Source organism: Suncus etruscus, chromosome 2 (assembly GCF_024139225.1).
Source record: "Suncus etruscus isolate mSunEtr1 chromosome 2, mSunEtr1.pri.cur, whole genome shotgun sequence".
NCBI classification, from domain to species: domain Eukaryota; kingdom Metazoa; phylum Chordata; class Mammalia; order Eulipotyphla; family Soricidae; genus Suncus; species Suncus etruscus.
In genome coordinates this window covers 136,247,610-136,268,747 of record NC_064849.1, presented here as the reverse complement: position 1 = coordinate 136,268,747, position 21,138 = coordinate 136,247,610, and the positions used below count along the sequence as shown (strand labels likewise).

General features: G+C 36.3%; 1 protein-coding gene across 1 annotated transcript in view; it reads right to left on the bottom strand.

Moving 5' to 3' along the window:
• CMYA5 (cardiomyopathy associated 5) overlaps positions 1-21,138 on the bottom strand; it is a 707,985-nt gene that overhangs the window by 559,753 nt on the left and 127,094 nt on the right. The gene's annotated exons all lie outside the window — the stretch shown is intronic.

The window sequence follows — 21,138 nt, the reverse complement described above, 5'->3', positions numbered from 1 at the left end:
ATAGAAAATATTCAATAAAAGGTTTAAGCAGCAAAATAAATCAGCTAACAAAAAATTGAGGAGATTCAAGATGCAATACAAGAAATTTCTAGAAAACAAAAGAAGATTAAAAACATCTGAACGCGAACTTGGATCCTTGCACATGCAAATCATGTGTCCTTGATCAGAGTTATCTCACAGGTCCCTGGAATTACTTCTTTAGTAATATATACCACATTCTATATTCATTATATTTTACATGCTACTTTCCAATGAATTACTTTACAAAAATGATTAGGCTGGGGCAACATTTATATACTTAGGCATATTCATATATATGCATATACATATATATGTATAACACACATACACTTTCTTGGTGAGCTAGGGCATGGTTTCCAAATGCTGATTCACAGACCAGAAGAAACTTTGTTAACACATAAAAGTGTTCAGAAGAACAAGGGTCAAAATGAAGGCTTAAAAATAGTTTGTCCAAACAAAAAAAGATTTACAACTTACACATTAGCTCTAAAGACTGAAATAACAGTTGAAGATACTACAAGTTCTTTTCCAACCAAATCCTTCTCCTTTCTCCCTAGATTTAATCAATATTATGAACTTATGTTTATCATTCCTTTACTTTTAAAAAGATGGGAAACATCTGGCCCACTGGCCAGATATAAGATATAAGGCCTGGAAATATGTGGTTTGACCCTAGTATGTGACAGAACTCACTTTCTCTTCTGCCTCTATTGTATGGGCTGAAAGGTTATAAAACCAATGGCCTTTGGGGGAAAAATAAGTTTTATGCCCTACTTAATAGCATTATTGGGTATATATAAGTCACTGAAAAAATATTTAATTTTTGTATCTTTGACAAAAACATATAAATAGAATAATCAGGGGGCCAGAGAGATAACACAGTGGTAGGGCATTTGCCTTGCAAGCTGCTCTCCCAAGACATGTTGATTCAAATCCCAGCATCCCACATGGACCCCCCGTGCCTGCCCAGAAGGATTTCTGAGCACAGAGCCAGAAGTAATCCCTGAGCGCCACCGGGTGAATGAATAAATAGATAAATATGATAAATAAATAAATAGAATAGTCATTTATTGTTTATTATCATGACTATTTTTTCTAACATCTCAAGCATTGGGAGAAATATAACTTACTTCTGCAATATTCTAAAAAACAAAAGATTTGATGACCCTAATAACTAGGAAACATCAAGAAAAGCCACACTAAATTTACAAAACACCACAGGTATAATTTTCAACAAGACCAAGATTATGAACATCAAGCAAATACTAAAAATATGTTTCAGGTTGATGGTAACTAAAGATACAAAACTAAATACAGCACGTAATACAAACCATGCAGTTTTTGCTATTAATAACATCATTGATAGAATTAATGAAACTTAGATCAAAGTATGAAAATTAGGTTGCAACAATGAATTAATTTATATTTTTGGATCATCATTATCCAGGTAAATGCCCTTGCTCATAGAAAGTAAGGTTAAGATAATTGTAAGTTTTATTTTTTCTCTACAGATAGATGAGTAATTCAGTACCATTTATTTATTTGGCCATCCTTCAACACTAATTTATTGCCATAGCATAGACATCTATGCTACATCAAGTTTCTATATTTAGGGCCAACTTCTGGCCATATGATTTAACTAGTATTAGCTTTTCTATCTGTCCCTGATCTGTAAAATATTTATTTTTCCTGAAAAAATCTTTGGCATAAGAAAAATTAAAAACTACTTACAATCAATTTGTATCAGAAAGGGTCATCTCCCTGATGTCCATTGTTTTTCCCAGCCCTTCCTCTTCCTTGATTTACATACTGTCCATCAAGAGTCTGGAAGTTAGCTCAGTTTTTGAAGCTCCTGCTGGGAACTAATCCATGGTTGTTTTCCTAAGACTCCATACACCATATTTTCTCTCCCCAACTAGCCCTAGTTCCTGTGTTGATGAGTGAAACACCATCCAAAAGGCTAGGAATCTTGGTAATCTTCAGATCCTCAATCATCCTCAAGCTTCAGTTGCAATCACACAAATCCTATTGATTTCAAATCTCTAGTGTCTGCTGTTCACATGCAAGGATTTTCTAGATGTATTGCTTTTGTAAAATGCCTTACATATATTAATGTGGTCCTTCCAACAAGCCACAAGAGCAATACCATTATTATTCCCATTTTACACAGACAAAACACACTTAGAAAGACATTGAAACTTCTCCAGATTCATCTAGCTCTGACATTAAAAGGCAGATACTAAACTTCAATATGTCTGAAATTAAAGTCAAATTCTAGATTTTAACCACTCTTACTTTTTTATCCCAAAAGATCTATAAAACTTGGTCTTCATTATAACTCACCTAGTGATGGTTTTAAACCAATACTTGACTTTCAGTTCATTTTTTAAAATGTTTTCAGGGATCTTGAAAAAGGTTGCATCTTTATCTTCCAGGAGATATAACTGCTTAAAAATAATTCCTATTCTTTTAATCTATGACACCCCCCCAGTATTACTGAAACATAGTCCACACTTTCATAGTGAAGAGGTTTAAAGAAAAATCATATGCTTTTACATGGTACCAGGAAGGGTGAATGTGTTCTAGTCAAACCTTAGTTCAGGCTAATCTAGACAGTTAATCACTAACTCACCTGTTGGCATCATGTTTAGAAGGTGAGCACTATCAAGGAAAATATCAAGGAAAATGCTCCCATTTGAAGATCATCAGTGTCAAGTGGAACACTGGAAGTGACATAAGATAGTTATGGAGGGGTTTTGACACATGGGCTCTGGTGGAAGAGAAGTAACTCTTATACCCACAACATTAAAGTGAACATGATTGTAACCATGTTACATCATTAACAATGTTTTTAACTATTTTAAAGGAAAAAATTCTATTTCCTCTGGTAAAGCAGTTGGGAAGAAGTTGTTATTCAACCCAGAAAGTTGATTATTCATCCCAACCAAATATACTTCATAAGCCAGTTTCAGAACGCTGAAAAGACTATGGAGCAGAGCAGGAGCTCATCCCCATCTCCCTCCACATCTCTGGGATTATGGGACTCAAACACAGACTGGTTTAATATAGAAGAGGTAGGAAGACTCATCTGGCTTGGGGTCACTTATTTGCCAGCTCTCTCAGAAGTGCCCACAAGTATTTTTCTCCTCTCATTTAGTGATCCTCTCGGAATTTTCTTTAATAACTAACCGAGTATTGTGACAACATTGAATTTGTTCCTGAAGAACAACTCTAACGTTTTACCCAGTCTTTCTTCATCCAGTGCTCAACTTTTTCTCTATTCTAAAAGCAGTGGGCAGTGTGCCAGATTGAATTTTATATTCATTGTCCACTACAGCTTCTTTGAGTAGTCAAAATATTTGTTGTGATGAGTGAGAGCATCCCATTCTTTCTCTCATTTTAAATTGATTGATCAAGTCATTTTACATACAATGTCAAATAAAGCCTGACATTAGCTTTAAGCTTGGCTGCTAAGATATTACCCCATTATAATTACAAAGTCCAAAGCTTTATATTAACTTTTTGACTCAGTATAAACTCTGCACCCTTAAGAAAGAGAATCATCACAAGGAAGGTTTAAGTTAGTATTCAGTACTTAGGGAGTGGAGAGTAAGAATAAATATGTGGCAATATTTTAAAGTTAGTATCTTTTAGCTATAGCAAAAGTTCAGATGCCACAACAATGTAAATATTCTTAACATAATTTGTATTCTTGAAATGGTTAATGTGGTGACAATATATATTATGTGGAGTTTATATATTACCATTCAAATTATTTAGGTACAGTTAGGTCTAGAGTAATGTACTTGAAAGTGTCAGTGCTTGCAAATCCCCATGTGATTTGGGTAAGTTATACCATAAGGGAAAGCTATAGGATCCTTTCTGTAGCCAAGTATAGTTCTATTTTTGCTTCACCCATGTGTTAGCTTATATCTCCAGCTGGGACACTCACCACATCAGGGATGCTCTAAGCTCCATATCCTGTGTGTTACTTTTCTGGGGCTGCCATAACAAATTCCCACACACGGGTTGACGTAAATAACAGAAATGTGTTCTTTCATAGTATTGCTGAGGATTAGACATCTAAAATCAAGCTCTCATAGGTCCATACTCCTTCCTTCTTGCCTTTTCTAAGTATCTGGTGATTACTGGAATAGTAATTCCTTACTTCTTTGTATACCACTTCAATCTCCACCATGTGTGTGTGTGTGTGTGTGTGTGTGTGTGTGTGTGTGTGTGTGTGTGTGTGTGTGTGTGCGTGTGCATGAGTGTGTTTTGTTTAGGGACTCTCCTCATGCTAGGGAAACTAGAGCTAAGTCCAGCAGTGGTCAGAAGGCTATGTGATGCTGGGAATCAAATCTGAAACCTTAAACATACCAGACATGCTTCCAGACCTTTATGCTATTTGCTAGGTCCTAACGTCAGTGTTTTTACTCTTCACTATAAATATTTCTATGTCCAAATCTTTCTCCTTATAGAGCATATTACTCATTAGATTTAGGATTCACAGTTCTAGTATGAGCTCATTTTAATCTAATCAGATTTGCAAATATTCTATCTTCAAATAAGTTCCCATTCACAGGTTCTGAGAGTGCACTGTATCTCTTTGTGAGCACAATTTAGCATAGAACCATGTAAAAAGTCTATTTCAAATTTATTTGGCCAAGATAAAAATAAAAATTTTTCAAAAAAAAGATTAGGAAATTAGAAACAAGCAACACTATCAATAATGATTGTGAAAGTAAAGACAAACATCACTGGCAATAAACAAAAATAAAACGATAAAAGGAAGAAAATGGAAATATTTAATCAAAGATTTCTGGAGTCTGGTCATAGTTTGATATAGCTTGACTGCTAATATCCTTAAAATTCCCTTGAGGATTCATCACCATATAGAGTATTCATAAACATATAGAGTCTGTTCCTCGTAAAGCTTCAATCCTGGCCTTCCCAGATACCTTCTTACATTATCAGTGGTGGTGAATGAGTCACTCTTGAAAGGAATATTTACCTCTCAGGTTATCTATGGAAAACATGGTGGAAATTTCACCAAAAAGTTAAGAATAGAGCTTCCATATGACCCAGTGATTCCACTTCTTGGCATCTATTCCACAAACACCAAAACATTAATTCAAAGCTCAAACATTAGTGAACGCACCTATATTCACTGCTGAGTACAATGGTCAGGATATGGAAACAACCCAAATGTCCAACAATACAATAATTAATAAATAGATTGTGGCACACAGTTTATATAAATATATAATATAAATAATATATAATATGTATTGTGTGTAAAATAGAATACTATGTAGTCATAAGAATAGATGAGATAGTGCAGTTGTAACTTGGATGGAATTGGAAGGTATCCTGTTACATGAAGTAAATCAGAGGGAAAAGGATATATTGGATCATCTCACTCATGAAGACAAATGAGGGAAAACCCTTGAACTTAGATTTCATAATTAAAGATGCCTAAAAAAGGGATTGAGTGTGAGAAATGAGGATTTTTGGTTTTTTGTTTTATTTTGTTTTGTTTTGTTTTGTTTTGGGCCTCGCCCATTTGATGCTCAGGGGTTACTCCTGGCTAAGCACTCAGAAATTGCCCCTGGCTTGAGGAACCATATGGGACATCGGGGATCGAACCTCGGTCCTTCCTTGGCTAGCACTTGCAAGGTAGACACCTTACCTCTAGCACCACCTCACCAGCCCCAGAGAAATGATGAGGTTAATTGGAGGTAATGATGGGTATTTGACAGATCTTAGACACTTTGTGTGCACATCAAAGTTATATTGTCAATGTTATTGTAAACATGTGACCCAAATTATAATAATTAAAAAATTAGACTAAATTTAAACTTAATGTTTAATCTAAGGAGCAGAAAGATAATATAGTAGATGAAGCACTTGTCTTGCATGTGGTAGCCTCAGTTTGATCCTCAACACCACATTTGGTCTCCTGAGCACCGCCAGAAATAATCCCCGAACACCATTGTTTATGACCTTTCTCCAAAAATATTAAATCTAAAGGGGTTAAGAAGATAGGATGAGAGTGGTAGGGGGATCTTGGGATACTGATGGAGGGTGTGCAGTTGGAACATTTCATGCCTGGAAATATTATTGACAGTGTTGTAAATCACTGTGCCTAAATTAAAATTATGTGTGTATGTGGGGGCAACAACTAAAACAAAAAATAACTCTCAGGCTTCCCTAGTGTTTGTCTCAGGGTGTTTCCCTTGAATGCTTAAAATCCTTGCACAAACATCACTGTTTCAGACTGGTACAGACACCATCTTCCTTAAAGCCCAGTAGATTTCTGTGGTACAGCTCACAAGACAGGATATCCTTCTAGTGACAAATATCTGACAGAGATATCCTGCTAGTGACAGGGAGCTGCAGTGTTATTCCTGTGGCTGAATTTCCAGTGTGCTCTCTTCAGCTCTGCAAATCCACTCCCTAAAACCCTTTCTCAGAACTTAAAGGATAAAGTTTTAACTTCACTCTGAAAAATAAATTCCTACCTTTTTAAAGGATAAGTAAGAGCTGCCACACTAAACCCTGCATTACCATAGCAACTGAGAGACTTCCATTCTCCAACTCAGTAGGGTCTGTTTTCTGCAGACAAGTTCAGAGGCAGAGGAGTTCCAGAAGCACCTTCAGTCTGTTTCGACTTAGTATAGGTAACTACAATTACTCTGCAGACTTTGTAATTTAGGTCTCTCCCAACTCCTGTACAGTGGGAGTTTCACCAAGCTTTCCCTCATACTTTCTCCATCTCTTCCTTCTTTCATTGGCTATGAACACAAACCATGAACTATTGTGGGTTGAAGGGTTAAGAGAATTCTTTTCCACCTTTTCTCTCAACCAAATGCCTATATTTCTTGGTTACATCCTTCCAAAACATTACATTTTTTTGTTTCATTTCTATATCCTCTATATGAAAGAAAAGGAAATGGCAATAGAAAAACAATGGAAGAAAAGCATCAACAAAATAAAAAGAAAAGTATGAATACTGTGTTGGATATAAGAATTCTCTGTCTCCATTCAATTGTATTCCTGGCAACAAGTATAACAAGGCAAGCTTTTATGTTGAACATTTTTATTGTATTCTCAGACAACCAGTATCACATTTAGATCAAGACATTTCTAATCTGTTCTAATGTCCTTAGGAAGGTACATTGGCAATAAATTCAGTGAAGATTATTAGAATAAGAGCTAAATAGATACATTAGTATCTTAGAAGGTATTATTGTCCTTCACTGAAGAATTATATACATTCTCAACCATATACACAGACCTAGCTTTATATCTTCTGAACCTCTGCTTTCTCTTTGTTCCATTCCCAACCCCCATTCTCAAGTAAGATTACTCTTTGGTTGACATTTCCAGATGAAAGAAGATCAATAGAATTTTGTTAACAGTTAAAAAAATAATCAAAACACAACCTTAAAGGAAAAATTAAGCTAAGAACAGGGAGAAATATGATGTTTGTAAAATACACATCTAATTCTATTCAGAATAAAGAGAGTCTACACATATACACACACCCACATACACAAAGAGATAAACAACATAATAGAAAAATGGGTAAAGGAGCCTATGGGAAATTCAATAAATATATTCAAGAGGCAAACAAATAGAAAGGTCTTCAACTTTATAACCATTAGAGAAATACAAACTTAAACCACAATATAATATCACCAATACATCAAAATGGTTAAAATAAACAGTACTAAATGGTAGCAAGGGATCTGAAGCCCCTAAAACTCCTTCAGCACACGTTAGAATGTAAATAGGAAATGGGAAACTTTGGCAGTATCTATTAAAGCTAAATTTATATGCATGTATGGCCCAGCAATTGTATTTCTAAATATCTAGCCAATAAATTATAATATTACCTCAAGTATATGTACAAAAATTCTCATAGTAATATTTCTGTGAACCTCAAGCTAATAACAACCCAAATGTTGGTGCCAGAGATACTCCATCTCTTTGGGTCAGGTACTGTTTATTTAGTCCTGTCTATTTTAACCATTTGGCTCAGGTAGATCACTTACCTTGTATATGGCCAATCAGGGTTCAATCCCTGGCAACACATATGGTGCCTCAAGCCCTGTCTGAAGTGATTCCTAGCCCTGAGTTGTGTCAAGTGTAGCCAAAAGACACACACATGCACTCCCCAAACAAATAAAAAAAAAACCCAACTCAAATGTCTATGAACAGCAGAATACATAGATTAAAGTAGAGTCCTACTATATATGCTGGAATAAAGTGACACAATATATGTTGTAAGCTACACACAACAATGTGGACAAAGTACACAGATGGAGTTTGAGCTGAAGAGTAAAACACAAAGAAAATAGAGCCTGCGTTATTCCATTCATGTTAAATTAAAAAATTAGTAAAACTTCCCAATGACCACTTTCTGATATTGTTTTTGATATTTCTGATATACTAAGGGAATGGAAGTGACTGAGAGTCACTTATTGTAATATTTTTCTTTATATATCTACAAATATAATACATACCTGTGCATATATAATACATACATGTGCTTATACAAAATTTCCTTTTGTACACACATCTACACACATTAGCTTTGAAAAATGCATCATGATATAAACTTATCAGACAATTTTTTAGATATGTGTGTTGTACTTCAAAAGAAAGCTAATTTATATTTCACTAGAACAAATGCTTGTTTAACTCTGACAGTGGCGGAGAACCAGAATGGTGTCTCAACAATGTCATTGAAAACTCAAACTCTCTTCTAGGTTTCAAGACACTTAATGATGCCTTTAAGCATTTCATCTACATTAGGGGAAGCAGAAATCAGAACATACGAAGAAAGTCTTCATAATTTGGGGTGCTTTTTATTTTCATCATCATAATTTTCTATAGTTGCCCAAAGTTCCACAGTAGTATCTTACTTTTAAAAGAAATTGATGCTTATTGAATAGTAATAAAGCAAAAACATTGGGTTTTTTTTTTTTTTTTTTTACATTTTCAACTTCAAGACCTCCAGAGGTAATTTCAAAAGGTTTCCTATTGGGATGAATAATTTGTAAAATCACTTCAGGGAAGAAAATCAGCTTTGAACTCATTCTTGAAAGGATATAAAGCAAAGTATGTTCTTTGATTCTCAGAGTACACGGTGCATACAAAGACTGTGTGGGGCCCTAAAAAGCTATTTCTTTGGAGCAGAGGTGTTTCTGACCTGAAATGACTTGAGGAAAATGGCAACGTCCCACACAGCCAGAGTTTGGTATGTAGGTGTCTGCCTCTGCTGTTCAACACTCAAATGCATATTTTATTCGTTTTTTTGGAGCTCTGCAAAATGAAGCTTAGCTCAAAATAATTAAGGATAAATGAAAATATGGAAGTAAGCTCAGTTATAGTTTAATTGACTGAAATACAAAAGTAAAAAGCAGTATAAATTATATTTCAAGAGTTGATTTCCTAAGAAATACCATTGATCAACATTTTGTCCTTAAGAAAATCACCCTTAAAATAGTTTGTTTTTAGAATGAGTCACATTTTTTTTTATTTTGTCTGAAAGATAACCCTGAGGTTTTAATTCTTTGCTAATCTTCTGTTATCACTATTGAGAAAACTTGGTTATCAGCCAGAAAACTCAGGGAGAGTTTCTGTTTGAAGGACCCTAACTTTTTCTCCTTCTGACTCACAATCCAAAAACTGTTGGGAGGCAGCTGTGAGTTTTCCTGGGAGGAGATATGAAAAGTAGGTTCTAAATTGTGAAAAGGAGCACTCTTTTAAAGAACCCAAATCTAGATGATTTCAGATTGTACCTTGAATACCTATTCATGACTACTTTGTATCAAGTCCCAATTAAAACCTAGCAGATTTAGAAAAGCAATATTTTCCAACATAGGTACCCTCCAGAACCACACGTAGGGTCACCCCAAAGATCCCCATCACCATCCCAACACAGACATACACAGTTAAATGAAACCTTTAAAAACAAAGGATTCGGTGGTTGGGGAGAGCTCCTAAGAACTACTCTGGAGGAGGTGGGGTAGGGTAAAGGGGTGGTACCACTCATTCTCAGCCAACTAGGCTGGCACTGCCATGCAAGGCCAGGAGAATGTGATGCTGCTTACCCTGCTGTGCCTTCAGACACTCGGGCCACCTCAGCTGTCCTGAGAGTCTCCAAGGCACACCTGATAATGTTTTGGGAGCCAAGTGCTGCCAGGAACAAAACTTGGGGCAGATGCTTGCTAGGCTAATGCCTGATCAATCAGGCTAATGCCGAATCCTCCCTCCTGGACCGCAAAGAAAAGCATTTCTATAGGAATTAAAACTTAGACTGATTACTTTAAGATCTGTTTTTTCAGTGGACTGCTATTGGGCACCAAAGCAATGATGCAAATCTGTATGTGGATGTAATCTCTTCATGACAACACCTTAAATTGGCAAAAGCAGGTTGTAGTACAGTGATTTTATTGGCATTTAAAAAATTGTGTGTCTCTGAGGGGGTGGGGGGAAAGACCTGGGAGACAACATCTTAGCACAGATTTTTCTTCTTAGTAAAATTAAGAATAATTTAACTTTTGTTCTAAACACTTTGCCTGAATTTTTGCAATGAAATAAAACAAGAAAGTAAACTTTTATTGGAAATACAGTCAAGGATTGTAGAAAGCATAAATGCATAACAAGGTATGTGTGTGAGGACATTGTGTTGCTCTCAGGGGTACACTAAAACCTTAACTGTAAGAGTTCCCTGAATTTTTACTGAAATAAAAACACTATTTTCCATTGTTATATACCAGGCATTATAAGAACTTCATATATTTTCTTTCACTTATATCTCACAACACTTTGCCTACTTGATTTTTTGTAACACTTACCATTTAGATATTATATAGCTTGTTTTCTTTATATCATACTGCTAACTAGGATGTAAATCCTTAAAATTATGATATTTATTTTGTTCAGCCATGTATTTCTAGTACCTATTGCAGTGCCTTTTACCTTAGTAATTGCATGAATATATGATCACCAAAACATAACTAAAAATATTTCTGAGAACTGTTTGAGATACTAGATAATTTTCCACAGTTATAAGAAGTGCCACATCCCAACCTAGATCTATAGCATTCCAGATCTATGTCTTAAACCACTCTTACTCATCAATTACAACAACTATAAATGAAAATGTCTTCTTTTCACATGTATTCATTTCATTGGAGATAGGTGAGATACTTCATAATAACTTGCAAGTGTGGTTCCCACTTGTTAAGTTTGCAATTTCTTAGTATAATATGTGGCATTTTGCCATGTGCATTAGTCATTGTAACAGATATGGTACTTTTCAGACCAAAAGCAGAAGGAATGGGACCTAGAGATCTAATAACATCTTCCTTAAAGGAAGAGGAAAACTATAGACTGTAAAGTGGCATTATTTCATCTTTTTAAAAAATATTGCAAATATCAGCATTTGAAACTAAATATATACAAATCTCCAAAGGACAAAAATTTCTCAGTGAAGGATTTCTTAGTTTCTAATGAAGGGGGAAAGTATTCAATGCAGTAAACTGAATTATTTAGACCATGTCTAGTCATTGCAGTTCTATAATGTTGACCATTACAATCATCCACAAGGACCAGATTGTATAGAGGTTAAGACCCTCATTTTGTGTATGGTCAACACCAATTCAGCCCCTGACACTGCAAAATAAATTTGTTATCAAGCACCACCAAAAGTCACTCCAGAGTCCAAAGCCAGGAATAGTCACTGAGCTCTGCCAGGTATTCTCCCCACCATCATTAAAATATATCCAAATTAAAAATCTTTCCTTGGCATCAGTCTTTTGACTGTCATAGTTCTTTCCACATGGAAATATGTTAATTTTAATGGGCATGTGAAATTTGAGGGATAAATGGCCCCAAGCAATGAATATAATCCTGACCATGGTAGGTGCCTGCAGGTCTGGCACTCAGGGATTTTACGAAATAATACTCTGAGCAGCAGGTAAGTTCTCCAGCCACTCGGAGATTTGATTTTTCACTATAAATTAAACAATTGGCATTCTAAATTATTAATGAGTCTTTTGTGAGTTTGATTAATGTGGGCAAGTCCCTGTGGATCTAATAGCCTCTAAGAGCTTTAATGAATCTAGCTTCTGGATCTTTTAAGGGGAAAACCATTCCTGAATTACAATTAAAATTCTATTGCCCACTTCAATATATATGTATAACCCAATATACATATACACATATAAAATATGCAAATTAACAGACATACATGTATATACATGTAGGAGGTTCCTGTCTGGTTAGCTTCTTTATAACTGCAAAACTGTGCTATTTAACAGATATACAGTTTCCTACAAATGTGTTTTTCTTTCTCCATCTTTGATGCTTGCCAACCGTTCATTAAGAGCAAGTAGCTGCAGTTCAGAACAAAGTCAACCCAGGTACAATAGCAGTTTCCCCCACACTTCTGCACTAGGCTGGTCCTAATGGGCAGCCAGTCAGCAGGCACTGCTACCCCTGAAGCAGAAAGTGAGCAGAGCCACAGGGTTGCTGGACAGGGCTGGAAAAGAGACAAAAAGAAACCTTTCTTCTCTCCCACCTACACCAGGCCCTTTCCCTGCAGGAACTGAGAACTGGCAAGTGTCAGTCCAGGGGACTTTTATGAAACCTCCTGTTTAGTGGTGAAAAACATAATCCCCAAACACTTGAAAAGTCAGTTCTTCAAGACAGCTATTCATCTACTTCTTTCTTATTATTATTCAGAATAGCACCCAAAGACTTGACTTGGCTATTAAAGTTATGGTAAACTGGTTTCCAGCTACTTTCTGCACCCATAATATTATTCCCCTGGCATATTCCACTGTAGTCCTATAGGCCTTTTACTGGTCCTATAATACACCCAGGCTCCTAAATTAGGACCCCCACACTTCCTCTTCCTTCTGCATATTTGACTCCTACAAATAGATATCCACATGGCATATTCATATCACTTCATTTATTTCTTCATTCAAATATCACATTATCAGAAACATTTCCCCATCAGAACCATTCATTTACTTGCAGAGGGGAGCACTTGTGGGGAAGCACAAGTGGAAGTTCTTAGGGTTTACTGCTTGACTCTGCACTCAGGTTCACTCCTGTTGGAGCTCAGGAAACTATATGGGGTTCTGGGGATTGAACCCAGGCCAGCCATATGCAAGGAAATTGCCCTATCTGCTGTTTTTTTTTTTATCACTTTGGCCCATATCCATCATATCTGAAATAGATAGCAGTCCCTCTCAGATATTATTTTTTATTCTTTTACAAATGTATTTTTATTATTGTTCTTATTTTCCACTGACAGGCTACGTGTTTACGTGTGTTCTTATAATGCCTTTTTCACTAGATTATAAGCTTCTTGAAAGCAGGGATTTTGTCTAATTTATAGTTGCCATTTTCCTAGTTCCCAGAATAGTGTCCAGACCATAAAGAACCCAATAAATAATCATTGAATGAATGAGTTGTGCTTCTCTTTCCCTGTTTTTTTTTTAACCTATTTCATCCTTTTTATAACATCCTCAGATAACTTGTTGACTCTTAGACTGGGTTATTTATTCTATGCCTACCATGCAGTGAAGTCCTTAGTAGTACTGTGTAGTAGCCCAATATGAAGTCTAGATGCTCCAGTTGAGAAAGAATTTTATTTTATCAATAGCTAGCTCTACATAAAATCAGCAGAGAAAAGATATTAAAGGAATATAACACCATTCTAGGGTGAAATGGCCCAATTGTCACAAAACATTTTTATCACTTAACACCAATTTTATCTAAATAAAATAAAAGGCTTTGTGAATACCTTTTGCTAGTTAGTCGAAAAACAAAACTTTTCTGTGGGCCATTCTTAAAGTTTTCACTTAACTTGAGCTATTCAAAACACATCTCATTTTACAAATAGTCCCTATAGCTCAGGGGTGTCGAACACGGCTCTCGAGCCAAATGCGGCTCCCGGCCAAAATGAATGCGACTTTTTCCCTCTTATCATTATTTTGTATACTGTGGCTCTTTGCCAAGTTTGGATTTTGTTCTGCTGCTTCTGAGGAGGGACCTCTGAGGAGACATCTCCGAGCGCGTAGAGATCTCTCCTACCCCCAGGCTGCGTCCTCCCGTCTCCCATCCCTCGGAAACAACTGCATGGGCCAGCAAGCAGGGACCCGTGTGGCACATGTTGGGTCACATCTAGCCGATAGTCCTGAGTGTGGAGGACGCAGCACACCCTCACCATCACTGCAGGATTTTGACCCTCACTCAAAATGGCAAAATACAATATGTGTTTAATAGATTATTGTTAAAAGTAGATGCTTTTGTGTGAGTGTTTGTCTGTTTTGGCAGGTCACTGCGTGGTGTGGCTCTGTGTGTCGAATTTATTCGCCACCCCTGCTATAGCTATTTGTCCAAGTTGTGTAAATTAATTTCAATTGCTTAGTGGACTAAATTCTAAATAATTCTTTGTTCAACTTAGAAGTCAACATGTTAAATATACAAACTAAATTGAAATAAACTGACAGATAAGATTTACTCTAAGATGTAAAAGAGCTCAATTTATTTTACACAGAAAATTATGGTCTAATCTGAACTCTCCTGAGTTAAGAAAGCATCTAAGGCTTTCTTAAGTAAATAATTAAACAAGAAAGATGAAGGGTTGTAAAAATAGTATAGTGGGCATGGCATTGCCTTCCACGTGGCCTGTGCAGATTTGTTCCCCAGAGTCCCATATGATCCTCCAAACCTGCAGGCGTGATTCCTGAGCACAGAGCTAGGAGTAAGTCCTATTTATCCCCAGATGTAGCCCAAAACCCTCCTTAAAAGTTTTTAAATAAGGAGGATGTAGTACAATTATATAATAATACAGCTACTTGTAAAGATGAAATTTAGGCATTCATAGCAGAATGAAAGAAACTATATGAAGGCAATAATTCATGGGCATAAAAGGGAAATATTGATGACTTTACCTCTGTGCAACGTAAGAATATAGATCGAGGACTAGAAAGATAGTAACACCTTTACCCATGCAGGTTAACAGCCAGTAGAACATATGGTGCCCCCAGCATCTCCAGGCCTGACCCGAGCAGAAAGCCAGTAGCAGATTCTGTGCACCAGTAGGTATTGTTTCAAAAAAAAAAAAAATATATATATATATACACACACACATATATAGGAAAAACAAATAAAATTTTCTAAAAACAAGTGAACATTAGTAATAGAAGTTAGTACAACTATGGCCACTTGAGAAGAGGAGAGATAAATATATTAGGTGAAATAATATATATGTGTGTACCATATTTGCCGGCATATAAGACGACCCTTCAACCCATGAAAAAGTTCCTAAAACTCTTCAAAGTAAGTTACTTCTTAAAAGTAAGAGGGGTGCGGATCACTCGTCCCTGAAGCATGCCGTATACCAGCATATAATATGACTCCCGACTTTTAGGACGTTTTTCAAGGGTTGGAGGGTCGTCTTATACACCGGCAAATACAGTATGTATAAAAATAAACTGTCCAAGCTTGTGCCCACTGTATTTCTGCAAAGGAGTGCGGAACCCACTTTGTCCCAGCCCAGCACTAATTCCCCCACATCATAAAGATGTATCCTTCCCAGAAGATAAAAAGGTTAGACTGGGTCCCCTCCATAGAAGTCTGAAGGACATACAACAGGTCCCTCTATCCCAATTGGGCCCCTTCAGTGCTGTGCTTACAGACACTATTAATGATTCATGTAAACCGCCCCCCCCCCCCCGCAAGCCCCCTTCTGAGCTGGAGGCCTCACTATCAGTTAACAGCCAATAGGAATCAAGTTCAATGGACTATGACCCTGCAAGCCAATATACAGTGGCAGAATTGAGGTTTATCAGTGTCCTGGAAATTCTCTTGGAACATCTCTGACTACTACTGGTGATTTTTTTTCTTTTGGTGGTGGGGCTGGGTTTGGGGTTACATGTGGCTGTAATCAGAGCATAATCCTGGCTCTCTACTCCTGTAAGTGCGCCAGGGATCATATGTGGTGCTAACAAAGCGCAAGATATTAAACCGGGTCAGTTGCATGAAACCCAAATGCCTTAATCCTTACTATTAAGCCTTTTCCCCTGTCCTCCCTCTCCATCCACTAGCAAACTATTTCTAGAACAAGACGGATTTTGTTCTCTTTCTTCTTGGTCCCCTAGATCTACATTCTCTAAATGTGGGAATCCAAGCTTTCTCTGATGGTAGCTTTGTAATATCTATAAATGCTGACTTTGAATCTTGCATGATGTTCAAAGGTGATGAGAATGTTTAGGGAAATTAAAATATTAGTTGTAGTTCAGAGTAACAGCTCAAACTACCAAGAGGGCATGGTTTACCAGGGATAGAGGTACTCAGCTGATACTAATAATTTATAAACACTTAGCAGCTGAGCTTAGGGATACAGTATAGAAAGTTGTCATCCACTGTCTTAATTAACTGCATACCTATCTATTAAAATTACCCATTGCTTGTGAATCTATTGACTAAAAAAATAAATGGTATTATAAAATCATTGGTCTATCAGCCCTTTTGAAGGAGAAAATATTGAAACCAAAGTCCTACAAAGACAGCGTCCTTGACATTGCTAAGTGGGTTGATCGGAGAATCATGAAGTTTTCACACTCAGTTTTTTTTTTCTTTCAGGAAGTGCTTAGCAAAAACGATAATTATGTTAGCATCATTTCTCAGAAAGGAAAAACAAACAGACTACAAAATCAGATACCTTTTACCCCTTGTTATCACTTACCTTTAACCTTTAAAACATACAGAAGAATCTAATAGTACTTTTTAAAAAATATAAATATATCAAAAAAATATAACTATTCTTTTTCCTTTCCCTCTCAAAACTCCCATCCTGTTTGTCCTAAAATCCACCTCCTGAGGTTTTTTTTTTTTTTTAAATAATATGAAACTTAAAGCCCCTCCTTCTGCCTTGATAAATATTCCCTGAAATAAAGTCAAGGGTAAATCTGAGTATTGCATCTGTCTTAGGATCCCAGTTACAGTAAAGACTTTCCCTTCTTGCAAATGGTGGTATGATAGTTTTGCTTTCAGATGGTCTGGCAGTCTGGCTTTTGGTCTCATTCAGCTTCAGTATTATTCTGTCAGCATTGCTTAGAAATAATCCTTCTATTAATGATTCATACTTGTTTTTACTGAAGTCTGTAGAGAAAGGGGAGGCAAGTTTCAAAGAAGGGGGCTATTTATATACCTGGAGAAAAAAAAAAACATGCCCATGTAACTATCTTTATGTGAAAACTTCCCCTTACTTACCCATTCTCAACAAAATTTGGAACTTACCAGTACCCACATGCATCACACACAAGATGATGGCCCAGAAAGAAAGTGTATATTGTGCATGTTGACAGTCAGAGGACAAGCAAGTCTCCAAATCAGGGCCCATTTCTTTGCAAAGTTTCAATGTCTGTATTATAGTCTTTGCCTATGATGAAGTACTGTGAGTATCAACTATTTGAATCCTAAAATTTTTTCAGCAACTGAGCACTTGAGGTGATTAATGGATAATTAAAACAAAAATTATGAGATGTTATAGAAGCTTCTGGGTTCTTGTGGAGAATGTAGATACCAGATGTTTTCAATATTACAGCTTTTTATTTATAGCTCAACAGCAGACCAAACAACTCAAATCATGACCTATTCTTATATCTGCTACATATTTTCTTAGCTATTTTATTTATCTAATCTATTATGCCTATGCAAATGAGGCTTTATAAACTGATCGATAAAGTTGATTACAAAAATAGCCAATAAAATTACATTTATACAGGCCATTTGGATTATATAAAAAATAACTGATTAGATTGCATACTATATGGCCCCTCCTTCCTCGTTTCCTCAGTAACAAAGGAATTTTAGGCTGCTTCTGATTAGAGAGTTTGTATTTTATTTAAAGCACACAATTTTATGAACCATAAAATAATATTTCAGTTCTGTTGGATGCTAGGTAAGCACTTTGATCCAGGATGGATCTTGGTTCGATATCCTGCATCACATATGGTCCCCCAAGCCAGGAACGATCTGAGCACATAGCCAGGAGTAACCCCTAAGTGCCACCGGATGTGCCCTCCCCCAAAATACAAAACAAAACAAACAAACAAAAAAAGGGATCAGAGCAATAATACAGTGGGTGGGCTCTTGCCTTGCACGCAGCTGACCTGGGTTCAAACCCTTGCTTCCAATATAATCCTGAGCCTGCCAGCAGTGATTCCTGAGCATAGAACCAAGAATAATCCCAGAGTACCATCAGGTGTGGCTCAAAACAAAATAAATAAAAAGAATTATATTCTGGTTTAGGATGGTAGAAAAATATTGACTTTGCCAAAAATCTAAGCCCATCCAAGATTTCAACTTCTTTCAAAAAGAAGAGAAAAGATATATTAATCTCTGTATATTTTAACTTTTCTCTCAAACTCCTTTATTTGGGCCCTATAACTCTTTAAGGAGCAGTGTGGTCTCATATAAGAAAGAAGTGTGCTCTACACAATTAGGATGTTACAGATACTTCTGAATCCTTATTAAGCCCATTTTGTTGTTGTTGTTGTTAGTTGTTTGTGTTTTTTTTTTATAAACTCTTTATTCAATGGGACTTCAAAAGTTTGTCATATTTCAGGGCTGCCACCCATTTTTTTTTTATTTTACATGCTTTCTACTTCCCTCATTCATTCTTAAGCCCATTGTTATTGCAGAAAGTTAAAGGTACCCCCCTGTTTTCCAGGAGTCACGTAGTATCTGCAACAAAACAGCATTTGGGAAGGAAGCAGTAGTTCAGGGAAAAAAAGAATGTGTAGACATGGATGAATATGGGAATATGTGTGCATGGTATGTATGCAGTTATAACTTTCACATACTACATATATGTAATAAATGATCTGATTTTTTTTTTAATGAAATAAACTCCAATCATTTTCTTCTCTTAGCTCACTCAGGATTTGAGTTGCATCTAAATTCACACTCTGCCACCTTCTGGTTATAGCTGTGAACAAGTTATTTAACTGCACCGAAATTGGGTTTCCTCATCTATAAAATACCAACTATTTTTAGTGTGAGAAGTTCTGATGAGAATTAAAAGAGATTGTGCATATATATGGTCTACATGTTATTAAATTAATATCTAGTGTTGAAATACTCCAGAATAGTGGTTACCCCAAAATTTAATCTTTCTTTTCTTTTTCTGATGATCTGTGTTGTGTGAAGGGAAAGAATAAGGGATAATAAAACTTAGAGAAGATTCAAAGAGGCAGAATTTCTTGATAATGTGAGGAAGCAACATTAATGAACTTTAGTCAACTTACTATCTCTACAGTAACTCTTTAGAATACAACCAGAAAATTTATTACAAGTACATAAAAACAGAAGCAGCTTAAATATGACCCTCCTGGTCCCAGTACTGCTTTCCCATTTACTTATCTAGGATTCAGAAATAGGAGGAGATGTGGTGGAGGGCAGGACTTGCAGGATCTTATATATTTATAAGACGTACTGGTCTTATAAATCACAAAAATCTGTGTCACTTCATATGCTTATTTAATCTTATTTTCTAATGACCCTGATGGGTCTTAGGAGAGAGGACAGGGACAATGTCATCTCTTAGCCAAGGACCAAATCAAAGGTTGCATCTTCCCACTATGATGACTTTCTCCTTAAAACAAGAGCTGCTTCCAGCTCGATGGCAGATGCTTCTGCGCCTTGTGCTATTTACCCCCAGCCCACTTCAATGCACCTATATTGCACAATTTCAGCACATAGACAAGGGTCAATGTCTCTCATTTCCTTGGTCTGAGGATTTTCTCAGGACCATGGGAGAAACCTTGCTTGCAAGTAATGCAATCTGATTAAAGTACAGGATAAGAATGTAGTAGTCCATGGGCCCGGAGAGATAGCACAGTGGTGTTTGCCTTGCAAGCAGCCGATCCAGGACCAAAGGTGGTTGGTTCGAATCCCGGTGTCTCATATGGTCCCCCGTGCCTGCCAGGAGCTATTTCTGAGCAGACAGCCAGGAGTAACCCCTGAGCAATGCCGGGTGTGGCCCAAAAACAAAAAAAAAAAAAAAAAAAAAAAAAAAAAGAATGTAGTAGTCCTGTGATAAATTTAACCAATAGTGAGTGAACATTAGTGGTTGTTAACTTCTTGCATATTCACTATGGTTTCTGTGTAGTGCCCCCTCACAGGAATTTCATTGCTCACACTTGTTATATTATGCAACTCAACATATCTTTTTTGTGCTTCCCTCAATCATGCTTTACTTTCCCTACTCAACTAACTTTTAAATTAACATTTTTGGAGGGTCACAGCTGACAGTGCTCAGGGGGTTACTCTTGGCTCTGTGCTTAGAAATCACTCCTGGCAGGCTCAGGAAACCATATGGTATGCTGAGGATTGAACCCAGGTTGGCTGAGTGCAAGGCAAACGCCCTATCCACAGTGCTATCACTCTGGCGTCACACTCAATTTTTAATATTTATATTGAACTTTATTTTTGGAGAAATCCCAAATGGGACAAATTCTACAATACATATGGCTACTGTTATTGCTATTTTTTAAAGTATACTACATTTGCAATTACTAGAAAAATAGTAATAATTATGGGTTACTATTAAATCATATAATACCTTATAAGTTTCAAAGATGTGAGTTAATATCTTCAACCAAAAAAAAAAATAACCCAAGTTATTTCCCCTATTTTACTAAAAACCCATATTGCCCACAGTGCTCAAATTTCAAGGCAAGTTGGTGCTTTAATGAGATTTATTAATATAGTCACAGATCTAACAGCATTAAAAGCTACTAAACAATAGATCTAAGAACATGTCCTAATTAGGACATAATTCTCAATTCAAAAAAACCAATAGTACTTATAGATTTTTAATGCAAATTTAGTCTTTAAGTGTTTATATTACAGAAAACAAGAGCAATCATCTCAGCATTTACTCCAGAGTTATGAACCTGATGTATGTATTAGGAAGCTTTTGAGTGAGTTAAATGTGATTTAAAAATGACTGGTCATTTTAGTTTAGAAAATAAAAGTCACAGCATTTTGCAGAATAGTTTAACTCTAGACTGAAAA